General features: G+C 47.1%; 1 protein-coding gene and 1 long non-coding RNA gene across 3 annotated transcripts in view; one reads left to right on the top strand and one right to left on the bottom strand.

Annotated features, from left to right (window-relative positions):
- Positions 1-17,787, top strand: part of LOC138357111 (uncharacterized) — a 192,827-nt gene that overhangs the window by 63,834 nt on the left and 111,206 nt on the right. The window lies entirely within an intron of this gene.
- The window catches only part of LOC123771451 (uncharacterized), a 58,151-nt gene that overhangs the window by 31,253 nt on the left and 9,111 nt on the right, over positions 1-17,787 (bottom strand). The gene's annotated exons all lie outside the window — the stretch shown is intronic.

The following is a 17,787-nucleotide window of genomic DNA, read 5'->3' on the forward strand; positions in this document are numbered from 1 at the left end:
CAGACCGGGGGTCCAGACCGGGGGGGTCAAGACTGGGAGTCCAGACCGGGGGTCCAGACCAGCGGTCAAGACAGGGGGTCCAGACCGGGGGGTCCAGACCGGGGGTCCAGACCGGGGGTCAAGACCAGGGGTCCAGACCGGGGGGTCCAGACCGGGGGTCCAGACCGGGGGTCCAGACCGGGGGTCCAGACCGGGGGGTCCAGACCGGGGGGTCCAGACCAGGGGTCAAGACTGGGGGTCCAGACCGGGGATCCAGACCAGGGGTCCAGACCGGGGATCCAGACCAGGGGTCCAGGAGTGCCAGGTGACCTAGCTGGGATCTGAAGGCCTAGCTGCTGCCTGACTCATAAGATCTTCCTTCCTGCTTGACCCCCTCCCCCTTCCACCCCCCCCCCGTCCCTCCCTCTTCCATCCCATCCCTCCTCCCCCTCCCCCTTCCATCCCATCCCTCCCCTCCAAGCCGGCTTTCGGCGTGTGGCCAAGTTCAGCACGTGGTGAAGGGGCGGAGGGGGTGCAGGGGGGGGGGGTTATGTGGGAGGGGGTGATTGGAGGGAGAAGTGAAAGGTAGTACTGGGAGGGAGGGAAAGGGGGGGGAGGGGTTCCGGAGTCACTGTGTGGGGGGTTCTGGGGCCGAGGGCATCCTGGGGTGGGAGAGGAGGGGGGAGGGAAGCAGAGAGGGGGGGGGGTGCGTGTTGGGGTGGTGGGGGGGAAGGTATTGTGGGTACCGGAAGTGCTGACATACGTCAAGACGATTGAGGTCAGTGATGAAAATCTTGGCAACGTCCTAAGATGTTTTTCTGTTCCATGAGAGACTGAAGGTGGTGTCTAAATTGGGATCCGGAAGGTGTGACTTGGGGTTATTAAGAAATATATAAGGTGGTGCTTGCACAACCACTTGAGCTGGACGGTAGAGCGACGGTAGAGCTTCATGCAGGTCGGCGTTCAATCCCCGACCGCCCACAATTAGTTGGGCACCATTCCTTCCCTCCCCGTCCCATCCCAAATCCTTATCCTGACCCCTTCCGAGTGCTATATAGGCGTGATGGCTTGGTGCTTTCCCCTGATAAATCCTTCCTTCCTTGGTTGTGTCAGAATAGATCAAGTTGGGCTGGCGGGACTTGGGGGAAAGAGTGACTTTTGAAACTTGGCGAACGTATGGTACCATACCCAGGCGCCATGGGGGCACCTAACAGCATGCCCAGGCCCCATGGGGCATCCTCAGATACCCTCTGGCACACACACACACACACACACACACACACACACACACACACACACACACACACACACACACACACACACACACACACACACACACACACAAACTGGCGGTATGCCACAAGACTCGTCCCGGAACTGAGAGGTATGGGCTACGAGGAAAGGCTAAAGGAGCTGAACCTCACGTCCCTAGAAAACAGGGGACGTGAGACTTACATATTTCTTAATAAGGGGAGACATAACCCCCTAGAAAATTCTCGAGGAAATTGACAGGGTGGACAAAGACAAACTCTTCAGCACGGGTGGGACACGAACAAGGGGACACAGGTGGAAACTTAGTACCCAAATGAGCCACAGAGACGTTACAAAGAACTTTTTCAGTGTCAGAGTAGTTAAGAGATATAATGCATTAGGCAGTGATGTGGTGGAGGCTGACTCCATACACAGCTTCAAGTGTAGATATGATAGAGCCCAATAGGCTCAGGAATCTGTACACCAGTTGATTGACAGTTGAGAGGCTGGACCAAAGAGCCAGAGCTCAACCCCCGCAAGCACAACTAGGTGAGTACATATGTGTTTTTCCTCCCGTGTTTTTCTTCTTACCTGAATTTACCTGAGGGCCACTTATCTCTCCCGTGGCCTCGGCGGGGATAGGAAACTGGCGGCTTGTCAAAGCCCCGCTGTTGTTCCTAACGATTTTGTGTCTGGCTGGATTTTGACCTGAAGTGATATATATATACATATATACATATATATATATATATATATATATATATATATATATATATATATATATATATATATATATACATATATATATATATATATATATATATATATATATATATATATACATATATATATATATATATATATATATATATACATATATATATATATATATATATATATATATATATATATATATATACATATATATGTATATATATATATATATATATATATATATATATATATATACATACATATATATATATATATATATATATATATATATATACATATATATCTATATATATATATATATATATATATATATATATATATATATATATATATATGTATATATATATATATATATATATATATATACATACATATATATATATATATATATATATATATATATATATATATATATATATATATATATATATATATATATATATATAGCTTCACACCCCTGAAGCTCCAAACGATGGTGAAATCACGCCATGCCAATTGGGCCAGAAAGGTGTAGCAAGCATATTGGTCCACACAGGTGTAGCAAGCCTATTGGTTCACACAGGTGTAGCATGCCTATTGGTTCACACAGGTGTAGCAAGCCTATTGGTTCACACAGGTGTAGCAAGCCTATTGGTCCACACAGGTGTAGCAAGCCTATTGGTCCACACAGGTGTAGCAAGCCTATTGGTTCACACAGGTGTAGCAAGCCTATTGGTCCACACAGGTGTAGCAAGCCTATTGGTCCACACAGGTGTAGCAAGCCTATTGGTCCACACAGGTGTAGCAAGCCTATTGGTCCACACAGGTGTAGCAAGCCTATTGGTCCACAAAGGTGTAGCAAGCCTATTGATCCACACAGGTGTAGCAAGCCTATTGGTCCACACAGGTGTAGCAAGCCTATTGGTCCACACAGGTGCTTTTGAAGCTTCATGCTTGGAGGCTGACATGAGCAGGTGATTGACGACGGGCTTGAAGACTGACAGGAGATTAAACGAGCAGATGTCGTCTCGTCTGGAGACATGACACTCAAGTCTGAGGTCCACCTGGCGTCAAGAACGGTCACGCTGGGTCACGGGGTCAACAGAGGATCAGCTTGTTAGACATGAGAGGAAGGAAACCATCTTGAATGTGAGCCCAGTAGTTCCTGTCTTAATCTTGTCTTCTATCTTGGCTCTTGTATCGTCGTATTGTTACCTGTTGCTGTTCTGGCTTGATGGTACACAGCACATCTCACTTTTGAGCCGGTCGGCCGAGCGGACAGCACGCTGGACTTGTGATCCTGTGGTCCCGGGTTCGATCCCAGGCGCCGGTGAGAAACAATGGGCAGAGTTTGTTTCACCCTATGCCCCTGTTACCTAGCAGTAAAATAGGTACCTGGGTGTTAGTCAGCCGTCACGGGCTGCTTCCTGGGGGTGGAGGCCTGGTCGAGGACCGGGCCGCGGGGACACTAAAGTCCCGAAATCATCTCAAGATAACCTCAAGAAGATAACCTCTATTATAAAACTTTCTCATGACATTGGTGTGATATTTTTACTCCCATACATTGTGTGTGTGTGTGTGTGTGTGTGTGTGTGTGTGTGTGTGTGTGTGTGTGTATGTGTGTGTGTGTGTGTGTGTGTGTGTGTGTGTGTGTGTACTGGCACATCTGCTTCTCAATTAATTTTTTTCTTAAGAATATACTGGGACAATGTCGCCACTACTAAAATAGTGCAGGAGAGTAAAATTGGTTTATTGGTGATTAATTTAGGAAAGACTCCTAATTTAATTCTCTCTCTCTCTCTCTCTCTCTCTCTCTCTCTCTCTCTCTCTCTCTCTCTCTCTCTCTCTCTCTCTCTCTCTCTCTCTCTCTCTCTCTCTCTCTCTCTCTCTCTTGTTTGTCAGTCTCTCTGATATACATTCCTTTTCTCCCTTTCGTTCGCTGTTTACCCACAAGGAAGAGATTTCTGGCATTCACATCAAAGTCGACGGTTCATCGCAGCGATCACGATGGAAGTCGAGATCTACGTGGCCCATAGTTTATGGTTCCCTGAATATGGACATCCCGCTCCTGTCCCTTCCCCTTCACCATCTTGTCCTCCCCCCCCCCCTGGAGAACAGCATCCCCCCAGCCCCAGCCCCCCCCCCTGGTGAACAGCATCCCCCCAGCCCCCCCCCTGGTGAACAGCATCCCCCCAGCCCCAGCCCCCCCCCCTGGTGAACAGCATCCCCCCAGCCCCCCCCCCTGGTGAACAGCATCCCCCCAGCCCCAGCCCCCCCCCTGGTGAACAGCATCCCCCCAGCCCCCCCCCTGGTGAACAGCATCCCCCCAGCCCCAGCCCCCCCCCCCCTGGTGAACAGCATCCCCCCAGCCCCCCCCCCCTGGTGAACAGCATCCCCCCAGCCCCAGCCCCCCCCCTGGTGAACAGCATCCCCCCAGCCCCAGCCCCAGACCCCCCCCTGGTAACACCCACACGTCCACAAGGCTTGCTGCTAAATCTGACATTATTATTATTATTTTTATAACTGTGTGAGGTACACTACGAAAGGAATGTGGATATAATGTGTCTTCGTATAGAGCTGCGGGTCTCACACGCCTGGGTCACCGGTTCGAGTCTCCTAGGTGACCAGGTGAATGGGGTTTGTCACTCTGAGGAAGCGAGACTGAAGAGGCCTCCATGGAGACCACTTCACCTCTCATTCCAGTGTCCTGTACATTTTTCTCGCGCCAGACGATGATGAAGATTAAGTCACCCAAAAGGTGGCACGGGCATGAATAGCCCGTAAGTGGTGGCCCTTTTAAGCTATTACCAGTATCAAGAGCTGATACTGGAGATCTGTGGAGGTGTGAATGCACCCTGCATGACGGGAGATGTCTCCCTTGTGAATGTGTTAAGATGAAGATTAAGCCACCCAAAAGGTGGCACGGGCATGAATAGCCCGTAAGTGGTGGCCCTTTTAAGCCATCACCAGTATCAATAGATGATACTGGAGATCTGTGGAGGTGAGACTGCACCCAGCGTGACGGGAGATGTCTCCCGGACCAAATGGTGACCAGATGGACTCGCGCCAGACTATGGGAAAAAATTGATATAATGTCCCGTTTTCTGTTCGCGGGTCCTCTGGTAGGTTAGGGTAAGGGGGGACTTTTTTACAACAGTTTCTTGATTCTAGTGTGGTTGCTTCAGGAGGGTGGTCGTTCTGGCTGTTGTGGCACGAAAATGGGCTTTTGTACCCATTGTCTTACGGAATTAGCCCAAAAGCATACTAAAAAAATACAATTAAAGAAGCTTACCTATCCTTACCTATAGGGGCCTCGTAGCCTGGTGGATAGCGCGCAGAACTCGTAATTCTGTGGCGCGGGTTCGATTCCCGCACGAGGCAGAAACAAATGGGCAAAGTTTCTTTCACCCTGAATGCCCCTGTTACCTAGCAGTAAATAGGTACCTTGGAGTTAGTCAGCTGTCACGGGCTGCTTCCTGGGGGTGGAGGCCTGGTCGAGGACCGGGCCGCGGGGACACTAAAGCCCCGAAATCATCTCAAGATAACCTCAAGATATCCACGCCATTCTAGGCCTAATATAAGAACATAAGAATGAAAGTAACTGCAGGAGGCCTATTGACCCATACGAGGCCGCTCCTGTTTTTATCCACCTACTCTTGAAACAATCAAGGGGATTCTATTTCTATTATGTTACGAGATAATTGGTTCCACAAATCAATAACCCTGTTACCGAACCAGTATTTACCCAGGTCTTTCCTGCATCTAAACTTATCCAATTTATACCCGTTGTTTCGTGTCAAATAGTAAATATATATGTGCTATACTTGGCCTGGCACTGTTTAAGTTTGGGTTTTAGCGACTAAACACTGGTTGTGTTTGCTAGAGTTATTAACTATTTGTGCCTTATGCAAATTTAATATAAATAGGCATGATTATTGCTCGCTGCAACAGTGCATCTTAACACGTTCAAGAAATAATTGCAATAAGATATCAACCTTGAGGTTACCTTGAGGTGCTTCCGGGGCTTAGCGTCCCCGCGGCCCGGTCATCGACCAGGCCTCCTGGTTGCTGGACTGATCAACCAGGCTGTTGGACGCGGCTGCTCGCAGCCTGACGTATGAGTCACAGCCTGGTTGATCAGGTATCCTTTGGAGGTGCTTATCCAGTTCTCTCTTGAACACTGTGAGGGGTCGGCCAGTTATGCCCCTTATGTGTTATGTCAAGGAGTTTGTTCTCAGAGCAAATCCATTACCATGAAAAGCCACACCCTTGTCAAACTACCTTGTCAAACCACCTTGTCAAACCACCTGGATAGTTATCTAGATGTTCGTGATGGTCTGAAAGCATGTTATGGTTCCAGTAATAATCTGCATGTAAACTGACAAGTGAACGAAGATTTTTCTCAAGTTATAACTTTAATGTGTTATAACTCTTTGGTTTAAAATATAAAAAGTGTATGCCATAAACGTTTTCTTCGAAGAATTTGGTTTCCAATTCATTTCCATTTATTCTGGAGATAACCTCCAGTAAACAAGGAATTCTCGGGTACACTTAAATAGTTTTCAAATCCCATATTTCACTTTATCATCAATAATGCACACTATTAACGTAATGAACCCTAACCTAACCGCACCAAATCATAACCTAAAGGAACCGTACCCTAACCTAACCACAAATAGAGAGTAGGTAATAGCACTAATATCGTAGTCGTTCGCAATCCATTCCGATGAGCGGATCCGCTCCCTGGCGACAGGTCATGCCGAGTTAGGAGGACGGGGGGGGAGTGCCATTCATGGGGTGCCAGAGGTGGCATCGTTGCCAAGACAAGAGATAATGCCTTGTCTTAGCCAACTAATTCCCTGACCTGACGTTGGCTCCTGCCAATGAGCACGTGGTGGGTAAACGACATTTATTCAACGTTGATATTCAACGAGATGCACCTGTGATTAACGAGATGCACCTGTGATTAACGAGATGCACCTGTGATTAACGAGATGCACCTGTGATTAACGAGATGCACCTGTGATTAACGAGATGCACCTGTGCTTAACGAGATGCACCTGTGATTAACGAGATGCACCTGTGATTAACGAGATGCACCTGTGCTTAACGAGATGCACCTGTGATTAACGAGATGCACCTGTGCTTAACGAGATGCACCTGTGATTAACGAGATGCACCTGTGATTAACGAGATGAACCTGTGATTAACGAGATGCACCTGTGATTAACGAGATGCACCTGTGATTAACGAGATGCACCTGTGATTAACGAGATGCACCTGTGATTAACGAGATGTACCTGTGATTAACGAGATGCACCTGTGCTTAACGAAGTGCACCTGTGCTTGGTGTTGTAGGTGAAGGGGCCCCGTGGCTCATGGGACCCCGTAAGCCGATATTGAGAGTTCTTGTGGAATGTTTATTGTAAAATGTTTATAATGGAACTATGGAGGGTTCCTCCCTGGCCCGTGGTACATGGTCTGTTTGTATGTCTGTCTGCCCCCCTGCCTTCCTCTCTCTCTCTCTCTCTCTCTCTCTCTCTCTCTCTCTCTCTCTCTCTCTCTCTCTCTCTCTCTCTCTCTCTCTCTCTCTCTCTCTCTCTCTCACACACACACTCTGTCTCTCTCTCTCTCTCTCTCTCTCTCTCTCTCTCTCTCTCTCTCTCTCTCTCTCTCTCTCTCTCTCTCTCTCTCTCACACACACACACACTCTGTCTCTCTCTCTCTCTCTCTCTCTCTCTCTCTCTCTCTCTCTCTCTCTCTCTCTCTCTCTCTCTCTCTCTCTCTCTCTCTCTCTCTCTCTCTCTCTCTCTCACACACACACACTCTCTCTCTCTCTCTCTCTCTCTCTCTCTCTCTCTCTCTCTCTCTCTCTCTCTCTCTCTCTCTCTCTCTCTCTCTCTCTCTCTCTCTCTCTCTCTGAGAACAACTCCTGGAAGCTTCCACAGTAAGATGCTACACGGTTGCATTACCGTATGGAAATATACTCAAGACATCCAGTTGGCGCCGTCTCTTGCCTCCTCTTGTTGTCTTCCTCTCGTTTATCCTTTTGTCTCTCCCCCCTCCACTCCTTTCTTTCTTTCTCCCCTTCTCCTCTTCCTTTTTCTCTTCCCTCTGTTCTACTCTCTCCTCGGCAGTGATAGACTCTGTGAGTGGTACACAATTCACTGTGATATTTTCGTGACATTTAACGTTTAAAGAAAGCACGAAAATCCCACCCTGAGAGAGAGAGAGAGAGAGAGAGAGAGAGAGAGAGAGAGAGAGAGAGAGAGAGAGAGAGAGAGAGAGAGAGAGAGAGAAGGCCCGGTGTTCAAAACAGACCTGTGCTACTGGGTGTGTGAACACATATGAACACACGTATTACACCCAAGCTGAGCCAGTGTAGATTAAAGCAGCGTCTGGGATCCTCTCGGACGTAAGTTCGAATCCTCGTCACGGCCCTTGTGGATTTGTTCTTAACCAATGTAACTCTCAACATCTATTGACACTTCCCCTTTCTTAACCTACCTTGAGGTACACCTTAGTCGGGTCAATCACACCTCTAACTATTACGTAAGGCAATTTGACCATTACCTAATGCGTTAACTACCGGGTAATTGTCCATCATGACACCTAGATTCGTGTCCAATCAGGGAGTCGAGGGGATTGGGGAAGGATAATTGCTTTGGAAGCTTGTTTCGGTAAAGCTTTAAACAAGTCGAAGAGTTATTAAGCTGACTAGGGGCCTCGTAGCCTGGTGGATAGCGCGCAGAACTCGTAATTCTGTGGCGCGGGTTCGATTTCCGCACGAGGGCAGAAACAAATGGGCAAAGTTTCTTTCACCCTGAATGCCCCTGCTACCTAGCAGTAAATAGGTACCTGGGAGTTAGTCAGCTATCACGGGCTGCTTCCTGGGGGTGGAGGCCTGGTCGAGGACCGGGCCGTGGGGACACTAAAGCCCCGAAATTATCTCAAGATAACCTCAAGATGTTTATCTTAAGCAAGCGACAGAAAGAATTGGGAGCTGTTCACACACATACACACACACACACACATACACACACACATACTCTGGGCTCTGTACTCGGTCCTATCTTGATTCTGATATATGTAAATGATCTCCCGGAGGGTATCGATTCATTTCTCTCAATGTTTGCGGACGATGCTAAAATTATGAGAAGGATTAAAACAGAAGAGGACTGTTTGAGGCTTCAAGAAGACCTAGACAAGCTGAAGGAATTTTCGAACAAATGGTTGTTAGAGTTTAACCCAACCAAATGTAATGTAATGAAGATAGGTGTAGGGAGCAGGAGGCCAGATACAAGGTATCATCTGGGAGAGGAAATTCTTCAGGAGTCAGAGAAGGAAAAAGACTTGGGGGTTGATATCACGCCAGACCTGTCTCCTGCAGCACATATCAAGCGGATAACATCAGCGGCATATGCCAGGCTGGCCAACATACGAACGGCATTCAGAAACTTGTGTAAAGAATCATTCAGAACTTTGTATACCACATATGTCAGGCCAATCCTGGAGTATGCAGCCCCAGCATGGAGTCCATATCTAGTCAAGGATAAGACTAAACTGGAAAAGGTTCAAAGGTTTGCCACCAGACTAGTACCCGAGCTGAGAGGTATGAGCTACGAGGAGAGACTACGGGAATTAAACCTCACTTCGCTGGAAGACAGAAGAGTTAGGGGGGACATGATCACCACATTCAAGATTCTGAAGGGGATTGATAGGGTAGATAAAGACAGTCTATTTAACACAAGGGGAACACGCACAAGGGGACACAGGTGGAAACTGAGTGCCCAAATGAGCCACAGAGATATTAGAAAGAACTTTTTTAGTGTCAGAGTGGTTGACAAATGGAATGCATTAGGAAGTGATGTGGTGGAGGCTGACTCCATACACAGTTTCAAGTGTAGATATGACAGAGCCCGATAGGCTCAGGAATCTGTACACCTGTTGATTGACGGTTGAGAGGCGGGACCAAAGAGCCAGAGCTCAACCTCCGCAAACACAACTAGGTGAGTACACACACACACACACACACACACACACACACACACACACACACACACACACACACACACACACACACACACACACACACACACACACACACACACACACACACACACACACACACACACACACACACACACACACACACACACACACACACACACACACACACACACACATACACACACATACACACACACACACACATACACACACACACACACACACACACACACACACACACACACACACACATACACACACACACATACACACACACACATACACACACACACACACACACACATACACACACACACACACACACACACACACACACACACACACACACACACACACATACACACACACACACACACACACACACACACACACACACACACACACACACACACACACACATTCTCCCTTCTCCCCCATCCCCCATGCCCTCCCTTCTCCCACATGCCTTCCCGTCTCTCCCACCCCCATGCCCTCCCTTCTCCCCCTCCCCCCTAAGCCCCCCACTCTCCCCCACCCCACCTAAGTCTTCCCCTCTCCCCCACTCCCCTAAACCCTCCCCTCTTCCTCACCCACCTCAGCCCTCCCTTTTCCCCCACGCCCCCCAAGCCCTCCACCCTTTTCTCTCCCCCCAAGCCCCCCCATCTCCCCTATCCCCCACAGCCTCTCCTCCCCCCATGCTTCCCCAACCCTCCCTCTCTTACCCACCCCCTGTACCCTCCCCCTCTTATCCACCCCCTGTACCCTCCCCCTCTTATCCACCCCCTGTACCCTCCCCCTCTTATCCACCCCCTGTACCCTCCCCCTCTCCCCCACCACCCCAAGCCCTCCCTCCTCCACCAATCCCCCCGTGCCAGGTCCCCCCAGCTCCCACTCACCCCAGATCCCAAAGGTCCCCCCCAGAAAAGAAGCAGAAGAGAGTCAGTTTCAGGGTGATGTACTCGAACATAGATGGGATCACAAGCAAGACAAGTGAACTAAGGGAAAGAGCACAAGAAGTTAACCCAGATGTAATCGGACTCACTGAAACAAAACTCTCTGGAATCATAACGAATGCCGTGTTTCCCCAGGAGTATACAGTAATAAGGAAAGAGAGGGAAGGTAGAGGAGGAGGCGGAGTGGCCCTACTCATGAGAAGGGAATGGAGTTTTAAGGAGATGGCCATCCCGGGCTGTGAGGAGTTCAGAGACTACATAGCAGGCACCATAACAATGGGAGGACCAAGAATAGTAGTAGCAGTAATATACAACCCTCCACCAAATGACAGGAGACCCAGTCAAGAGTATGAAAACAACAACAAGGCAGTTAACACTATAATTGAGAGGACAGCCTCTGCTGCCTGTAGAAATAGATCCCACCTGCTCATCATGGGCGACTTCAATCACGGAAAGATTGACTGGGAGAACAAGGAACCGCATGGAGGCGAGGATACGTGGAGAGCCAAACTATTGGAGGTGGTGACAAGCAACTTTTTAACGCAGCATGTCGGAGAACCCACAAGGATGAGAGGAAATGACGAACCAGCGAGACTCGACCTAGTCTTCACTCTGAACGACTCCGACATAAGAGAAATCGGTTTTGAGGACCCAGTAGGAATGAGCGACCACAGTGTACTGGTGTTTGAGTACTTGATTGAAGAAGGGTTATTGAACTCGAGGAGGGATACCGAAACCAAAAGGTTAGCATACCGAAAGGGAAACTATGAGGGGATAAGAAAATTCCTAACAGATATAGCATGGGAAACAGAGCTCAGGGGAAAGACGGCCCAAGATATGATGGATTACATCACGCAGAAGTGCAAGGACGCAGCAAACAAGTTTGTCCCAGTCCAAAAGGAAAACAGAGAAATGAAGATGAGAAACCCATGGTTTAATCAAAGATGTAGGCTAGCTAAGCAGCAAAGTAAAAGGGCATGGAGAAACTATAGGAATAACAGGACACTGGAGAGCAGAGAAAGATACCAGAATGCCAGGAATGAATATGTCAGGATGAGAAGAGAGGCAGAAAGACAATACGAAAATGACATCGCAAGCAAGGCAAAGACTCAGCCTAAATTGTTGCATAGCCACATTAGGAGAAAAACAACAGTAAAGGAACAGGTTATGAGATTAAGGATAGGGGCGGAAGGATTCACTACAAATGACAAGGAAGTGTGTGAGGAATTGAATAAGAAATTCCAGGAGGTCTTCACCTTAGAACAAGGAGAAATTCCAGAGGTAAGTGAGGGAATAGCTAACCAGGAACCACTGGAAGAGTTTGAGATTACCAGTGGGGAAGTAAGGAAGTGTTTACTAGAGTTGGACGTGACGAAGGCTATAGGCCCAGATGGAATCTCCCCTTGGGTTCTAAAGGAAGGAGCAAGAGAACTGAGCCTACCACTCTCCATAGTGTATAACAAATCACTGGCAACAGGGGAACTGCCAGATACTTGGAAAGCAGCTAACGTAGTCCCGATATACAAGAAAGGGGATAGACAGGAGGCACTGAACTACAGGCCAGTGTCCCTAACCTGCATACCATGCAAGCTGATGGAGAAGATTGTGCGAAAAAAACTAGTGGAGCATCTGGAGCGAAGGAACTTTGTAACACAGCATCAACATGGGTTCAGGGATGGCAGGTCCTGCCTCACAGGGTTACTTGAATTCTACGACCAGGCAACAAAAATAAGGCAAGAAAGAGAAGGGTGGGCAGACTGCATATTTTTGGATTGTCAGAAAGCCTTTGATACAGTGCCACACAAGAGGCTAGTACGAAAGTTGGAGATGCAGGCTGGAGTGAGAGGGAAGGTACTCCGGTGGATAGAGGAATACCTAAGCAACAGGAGACAACGAGTCTGTGTGAGGGGTGAGGTCTCAGATTGGCGAGACGTCACAAGTGGAGTCCCGCAGGGGTCAGTCCTTGGACCTATACTGTTTCTGGTATATGTAAATGATCTCCCAGAGGGTATAGATTCGTTCCTCTCAATGTTTGCCGACGATGCAAAAATTATGAGGAGGATTGAAACAGAGGATGATAGTAGGAGGCTACAAGATGACCTGGATAGACTGAGTGAATGGTCCAACAAATGGCTGTTGAAGTTCAACCCGAGTAAATGCAAAGTAATGAAACTAGGCAGTGGAAACAGGAGGCCAGGCACAGGATACAGAATAGGAGATGAAGTACTTAATGAAACAGACAGAGAGAAAGATCTAGGAGTTGATATCACACCAAACCTGTCTCCTGAAGCCCACATAAAGAGAATAACGTCTGCGGCATATGCGAGGCTGGCTAACATCAGAACGGCGTTCAGGAACCTGTGTAAGGAATCATTCAGAATCTTGTACACCACATATGTAAGACCAATCCTGGAGTATGCGGCCCCAGCATGGAGCCCGTACCTTGTCAAGCACAAGACGAAGCTGGAAAAAGTCCAAAGGTATGCTACTAGACTAGTCCCAGAACTAAGAGGCATGAGTTATGAGGAAAGGCTGCGGGAAATGCACCTCACGACACTGGAAGACAGAAGAGTAAGGGGGGACATGATCACAACCTACAAAATCCTCAGGGGAATCGACCGGGTAAACAAGGACGAACTTTTCAACACTGGTGGGACGCGAACAAGGGGACACAGGTGGAAGCTGAGTACCCAAATGAGCCACAGAGACGTTAGAAAGAACTTTTTCAGTGTCAGAGTAGTTAGCAAATGGAATGCATTAGGAAGTGATGTGGTGGAGGCTGACTCCATTCACAGTTTCAAATGTAGATATGATAGAGCCCAGTAGGCTCAGGAATCTGTACACCAGTTGATTGACGGTTGAGAGGCGGGACCAAAGAGCCAGAGCTCAACCCCCTTAAGCACAATTAGGTGAGTACAATTAGGTGAGTACACACACACACACACACACACACAAACCAATCCCATCCCGACGATATAAAAAAATCCAGCCCATAAAGTTCTGATGTCAAATTAATCACACACAGTTAAGTTGAATGACTGCCGCTATAAAAGTAGACCCAGTCACTTTTTTGGAGCCCCGGCCAGAATGTCCCAATGCCGCTGTGACATTTGCCAAGTTTTTCACTTGGCGAGGCCTGTATTATGTACCAAATACAGCACCGGCAAAAATACACGCGGCAGTATTGCAGACTTGTGGCTTCTCAAATGGTCCCTGTTTTGGGGTATCATTGATTTCCGTGTATGACAGAATTGTTCCGTTGTCAATAACGAGGATGACCCCGGTGAAGGTTATTGCGGTGGGAAGAGGTGGTTATTGTGGTTGGAGGTTCGAACTACTTGTATGAGGTTCCACTTCCCTCTGTTTGCAGCTGGACACCCTCATAAAGACTGTGAAGCAGTATCCTCCCCCGCGATAACAGCTTGATGGTTAAATGCAACCTCAGAATACTGAGGAAAAAAAAATTGTACCACTTACGGGCTATTCATGCCCGTGCCACCTCTTGGGTGGCTTAATCTTTATCAATCAATCAATCAATCCCTCTGTAGTGGAAGTACCGTCCCGCAGTCCGTTCGTCCGTCTCTGCGGGCGTGAAGAAACAGCAGCTGGAAGCCTGCGATATACCCCCGGGCATACCAGCGCCAATATAACAGCCTAGCATATCTGTAAGCCGCTGTATAGTCTTGATTGATAGCCCTCTGGGGGGTCAAGCATATATGACGTCATTGTGACGTCATGGCCCTCCGAGGCAAGCATCTATGACGTCATTACTGTCGTCAGTTGGCGACATTTAAAAAAACCTTCGTTTGGGTGTATATTAATACACCTAAAACCTTCGTTTGGGTGTATATTAATACATAGTAGCTGCCTCGTATGAGCCAAAAGGCCTTGTGCAGTTTCCTTGCTTCTTATACAGATCACGAAGCCTGGTAAGCCTTCTCCTTCTCAGGGCACAAGTATCTGAACCTTGAGTATATCCTGAGTATAACGCGTTATATTTGTACAAATATACACTTTCTCTTAGTGTTTGGTGAACCAACAGTCGCCAGAAGGCGTCTTAGCGACGTGTGGGCAGAGTATGAGGTCGTAGTTCCACTTTAGTTATCTTGAGGTTATCTTGAGATGATTTCAGGGCTTAGTGACCCCGCGGCCCGGTCCTCGACCAGGCCCCCACCCCCAGGAAGCAGCTTGTAGCTGCCGTCTAACACCCAGGTACTTATTTACTGCTAGGTAACAGAGGGCATCAGGGTGAAAGAAACATTTTGCCCATTTGTCTCCGCCTCCACCGGGGATCGAACCCGGAACCTCAGGACTAGGAATCCGAAGCGCTGTCCACCCAGCCGTCAGGCGCCACCAGTGACGCAGTTCAACTCACAAATAGCAACTAGCAATAGCAACTCCGGAAATAAAAGTGAAGATAGACATAAGAAAAACATGTTATTTACAAATGTGTTGACAAGGTGTGTTGGCGCAGCTCGCTCAGGACAGATCAGTTCCAGGGGGACATTTTCCCACGGCAAGGTTTGGTTTCACCTGATGCCTCTGTTCACCTAGCGGTAAATAGATACCCCCGTCCATTGAAACACATAATTGTGACTCTTCGAGTGACATTCGTGTCTATTACACACAGAAATCACACTAACGTGATGCATCAAATGAACAAATCCACAAGGGCCGTGATGAGGATTCGAACCTGCGGCCGGGAGCATCCCAGACACTGCCTTAATCGACTGAGCTACGACTGGGTTAAAAGAGTTGAAACCGAAGTTCTACTGGACTTACTGGACCTTACTTTTAACCCTGTCGTAGCTCAGTCGATTAAGGCAGTGTCTGGGATGCGCTCGGACGCAGGTTCGAATCCTCGTCACGGCCCTTGTGGATTTGCTCATTTGGACATTCGTGTCTGTTGGATGACCTCGTGCTGGTTGTAGATATCTCTCTTGGTTGTGTTGCAGGGACGACAAACCAAGATATCAATTGGCTGAGGAAGTCTTTAGGGCCGGATGGGACTCGAACCAACGTCCCGGGGGTCACCCTAGACTCAAACTCCCAACTACTCCAAACTCCCAAAGTTGTTCATATTCAGACTTGACATTTTGAACATTGTTCAGCAAATATCTGGTAATTTTCTTACCATCACTTAAGCTCGGAACTTCTATATTTGTCGGCATTAACCTGTTTCGTTGGGCTGGTCGGTAGAGCGACGGCCTCGCTTCTTGCAGGTCGGCATTCAATCCCCGATCGTCCAAGTGCTTGGCCACCATTCCCATCCTCCGTCCTATCCTAAAGCCTTATCCTTTTACCCAAGTGATATATAGTAATGCCTTTGTACTTTCTAATAATTATCTAACTTTATCCAGCTTAGGACAACTTCCTATTACCTTACATCTTTCTAATAAATGTGGTGAGATGGAAATACTACTGTACTGTATGTATTAATGTATTTATGTACTGTATGTAACTTACTGTATTTATGTACTGTATGTAATACGTATTACTGTCTGTGTGTGTTAGACTAACTCGTATAAGCTGTAAGTTAAGCTGTATAGGGGGTAGAAATAGCCTAAGCTACTCTATCCCTTTGAGATGTATTTCTTTCCTATCTCAATAAACATACTTGAACTTGAACTAAGCTGTATAAGTTAAGCTGTATAAGTTAAGCTGTATAATGTATAACCGGCTTATGTGTAATCCTTCGTCTGTGTGGGCTTTAATGGTACCAATATCCTTCCTTTTATAAGACCTCACGAATTGACTATATTAGGCATAATGTATAACATTTTGTCAATAAAGATTCTGTAGTAAGTCAGGTGAAGTTAACTGAATACAATACATTTCTGGCTATGACCGGTTATTCCTTACTATAACCGGTTGATTCTTAGTATATCCGGTTATTTCTGACTGACCGGGTGGATATTGCAAGGTGTATGAAGACATCAATCTTGTAATGGTTATTGTAGCATCCTATATATATATATATATATATATATATATATATATATATATATATATATATATATATATATATATATATATATATATATATATATATATATATATATATATATATATATATATATATATGGCGGGAAACACGGAATGGCGGGAAACACGGAATGGCGGGAAACATATATATATATATATATATATATATATATATATATATATATATATATATATATATATATATATATATTCTCTATATGTCTATATACACCATCTCGTGGCTCTGTAATAAAAATATTTGGTGTGTTATCGTGTTAGTCAAGACTATTGTTCTGTTTCATTGGAATGACTGGCCAGGATGCTGTAAATTTAACAGTCACATGCCTTAAAACATTCTATATTTTTGTCTGTTGGGTCCATTTGTGAAGGAGGCCATTTTCTCCTTGTTGTTGTACCCTGTTTTGTGTCTCTATTGTCTCTGATATTTATTAAACTGTGTCTATAATTACTTTCGTGAGCGTAATGTTGAGTTAATTCTACGAGTGTACGTTGCTGAAGGCGGGAACCATGAAATGGCGGGAAACACGGAATGGCGGGAAACATGGAATGGCGGGAAACACGGAATGGCGGGAAACACGAAATGGCGGGAAACATGGAATGGCGGGAAACACGGAATGGCGGGAAACATGGAATGGCGGGAAACACGGAATGGCGGGAAACACGGAATGGCGGGAAACACGGAATGGCGGGAAACGCGGAATGGCGGGAAACACGGAATGGCGGGAAACGCGGAATGGCGGGAAACACGGAATGGCGGGAAACGCGGAATGGCGGGAAACACGGAATGGCGGGAAACGCGGAATGGCGGGAAACACGAAATGGCGGGAAACACAGAATGGCGGGAAACAGAGCTAATAAGAACTATAAGGAGAAT

The sequence above is a fragment of the Procambarus clarkii genome, chromosome 76 (assembly GCF_040958095.1).
Source record: "Procambarus clarkii isolate CNS0578487 chromosome 76, FALCON_Pclarkii_2.0, whole genome shotgun sequence".
NCBI lineage: Eukaryota > Metazoa > Arthropoda > Malacostraca > Decapoda > Cambaridae > Procambarus > Procambarus clarkii.